Source organism: Gavialis gangeticus, unplaced genomic scaffold, assembly GCF_001723915.1.
Source record: "Gavialis gangeticus isolate Ggan-Ray unplaced genomic scaffold, GavGan_comp1, whole genome shotgun sequence".
NCBI lineage: Eukaryota > Metazoa > Chordata > Crocodylia > Gavialidae > Gavialis > Gavialis gangeticus.
The window spans coordinates 172,491,088-172,494,699 of record NW_017729032.1 but is presented as its reverse complement, the minus strand read 5'-3'; positions in this window follow the sequence as shown (position 1 = coordinate 172,494,699).

Below are 3,612 nucleotides of genomic sequence, written 5' to 3'. Positions count from 1 at the left end.
GCACCTCCTGGGTTAGATGGAGGTCCTGCATTCTGGCTAGGAACCTACGTGAGTGGTCAGACCTGGCTGACTGCTCCTCCTTGCAGTGCTGCCTATCTTTTTCCTGATCCAAGCCTGTTTCTTTTTTATCCCAAATTCTCAGTGAAGGATGTTGGAATTTTGGTAGTGTGATCCATTTTATGGCTTAGAGGCATCCAATGAGAAATGCCTCTTTCTGCGTTTCCATGTAGTCACACCAAAGATAAGTCTGGCCCAATAGTTCCACGATGGGTTAGAAATATGTTGTAAGCATGGTGTGAATACACAGCAATAACTGGTACATCTCTCCTGTAAAAGACTCCCCTCTGATCAAGCAGTGAGGTGCCTGATGGGAAGCATCTAGTTGCAGAATGATGTAATGTAACATAGAGCATTTACACTACAACTCCTAGATAGCAATGTGCCAGCAGAGGAAAGTACAGTTTTAATGTTGCAGTGACTTAAAACATATAATTTCTGGCCAGTTTTACAAGCCAAAATAAATATTTCAATTTAGACAAACATCAAAATGTTTCACTTCTGATTATAAATGCCAGCATTTTGGAACTCCTTTGTTCCATAAACAATTTGGATATGATGATATTTCTCTCCGCCCCCACCTGCAATCCCCATTTTGTAATGAAAAGCAATAATGAAATATTGGAGTCCCCCCTGGAAGAAATTTCCAATAACTTCTCTCAGTTCTGTTGTGCAATGAGCAGAACCATGAAGTATCCAATCCAACAAAGCATGAGAGTAATCTCATTGAATTTAATAAAGTACATATGTGTATTTTTGGATCAGAACCTGTATTGTCTTTGTACTCGTAAACCTGCTTTGAGATGGGTATCTCTGTCGATTGATAATATCTAATAAGTTGTGGAGATATATATATAGTTACTTAGACTTTTCAAGAAGTTAACTGAATGCTTGTAGAATGCAGAACAGCAACAGCAGTCCCCTCTACTCTTTACTCATTAAGTTTAATTCTGTGTTACAAAGGTATTTGTAATGTACACATAGCACCACGGTATCTAGATGCTAATTAGAAGGTGAGCACAATAACTTCTCCTTGTAAATATCATTGAGTTATACCTTTTTTTTCTCACCCTCTCCCTGCCCCCACAACCCCAATTTGCTGTTGAGAAAAGGCAGCTGCTAAGGTGAGTCTGGTGCATTGCTTTGAGCATGATGAGTCAAAATGTTTTATTTGATCCTTGGTAGAAGCTGATAACAAAGCTGAGTCATCTGCATGTAGAAACCGCATTCTTGATGTTTCTAACTTCATCCATTGAAGTAGGTGGCTATCTTGACAGTGCATGATGATTGGCGAGATGAGGTACTGAGATGGACAGAACTCACTCCATCAAGGACCCGAAAAATTATGATCAGGGACTCTGACTGGGACTTGCTCTCTGCTAGGTAAAGGAAGGAGAGCACTGGGGTAATAGTGCTTGACTTGTGCTTCAGAGATGTGCATCTGCATGTTAGACTATGAGGAATATTCGGTGTAGATCATTCACTGTCATCCCAGTAGCAGTGCATTGTTACAATTCTTGAGCCTGAAGGGAATAAACACACCTTCAGTGTTATAGCAGGACTCTTATTTGAGTCTCAGTCCCCCAGTGCTGAGACTGCTAACGAAGGTGCTAGTTAATGAATCTTGGCAAAAACAGTTTCTTGCAGTTCTGTTCAAAAACACTTTTCAAATTGCTTACACTCTAATAAAAGAAAATATAATCCACGACAGTTCATATTTATTTATTTATTAATTTAGCAAAAGAAGTCTCAGGTCAGGTTTTATAAGGAACTCAGAAAAATCTCCTTGTGGGTTTTTTGTGTTTTTTTCTTCTTTTAAAGAATTAAGTCAATTGGAATTTCTTGCTAAGCAAAACGGAATGTAAGGGATAACTCAAAGCACACTGCCCGGGGGAGACAACCACACACAAGTTGTCAGAGCCCAAGAAATGTAATCATCTCAGCCTGATCCTGAGAAACCTTCCTGCAGACTTTCTACAAGGTGTCATAAGAATAAATATCCTTTCAGGGTCAGGCCCAGAAGGGGCTCAATATATTAGATGGACTTGTGGATTTTATTTTACATTCTCAAATTGTCACCTTCCCAAACATGCTTTGATTATATTAACCCAGAGCTGCTATACTCGCAAATGCCTGCTTAAATTTGCCTTCACATCATAAAATATAGCTGAAAGAAAACAAACTATATATGTAATCCTTGGAGTATATGTACAAAGACTTCATCCTGTGCCAAAGAAAAATTAAAATAACCCATTCTTAATTGGTCTCTCTTACCCTTCTTTCAGTTTGAATTTAGAGAGGTTAAAAATGCCATACAACTTTACCCAAACCAAAGACTTCCTCTGAGCTCTCCTCCACAGTCTTAATGCTGTTGTGCAACTGTGCTGTTCATTTCCAATAATATTTTGGAAAGGCAAATAAAATGGCTTAAAAGTAAACTTTAATGTTATTATTTGTTAAAATCAGATGTAGGGATTCCTGGGTCAGTGGACCAGTCACTTGCTACTGGGGGCAGGCTTATCCCTTTCATAAACTCAGTTTTAAAACTAGGAAGGAGAAAAACCTACTGGTTAACGCTTTTCAGTTTCTATCCTATATTTATTTATTAATTTTGTTCTTGTGTTGAAATTATCCTTTTAAGTTAAAAGATTTCTTTTCTTCCCTTGGTGTTCATTCCCTGATGCAATTAGGCAGAAGACAAGATAGGGGCACTTTCAGGACTAATGCATTCAAAAAGGCAAATCTTTCAGCAGTTCCCTCTTCCCTCCTCCTTTCCTTCCCCCTTTCCCTATCTTTTTTAATTTAAATTCCTTTATTCCTTTCTGTATAATACCCTTGCTCTTGGCATTCATGGCATCTGCCAAGGTAGGTTGTCACCTGCAAAGCTTATTATGCCTTTGAACGAGTAAGCCTTGGGGCATTTATACACATAATTTTTTGTCCTGTGATGTGCCGGAGATCTGCTGCTTCAGAGCAGACTGGATTAATCTGAAGAAGAACCAGCACCATACCTGCAAGCTGGGGAACTCCCTTCTCATCAGTGCAGAGGCAGAAAAGGATCTTGGTGTCACTATAGACTCCAAGATAAACATGGGCTGCCAATGTTGGGACACAGTCAGGAAAGCTAACTGCACCTTGTCATGCATCACGAGCAGGTCCAAGGAGGTAATCCTCCCCCTTCATGTGGCACTGGTCAGGCCACAGCTAGAGTACTGGGCCCAGTTCTGGGCGCCGCACTTCAGGAGGGATGTGGACAACATGGAGAGGGGTCCAGAGGAGGGCCACTCGCATGATCAGGGGGCAGCAGGGCAGGCCCTATGAGGAGAGGCTACGGGACCTGAACCTGTTCAGCCTCCACAAGAGAAGGCTGAAGGGGGATCTAGTGGCCTGTTACAAACTAGTCAGAGGGGACCAGCAGGCATTGGGAGAGTCCCTGTTCCCCTGAGCGCTACCAGGAGTGACTAGAAATAACGGTCACAAGCTGGCAGAGGGTAGATTTAGGCTAGACATCAGGAGGCGCTACTTCACGGTCAGGGCGGCTAGGGTCTGGAACCA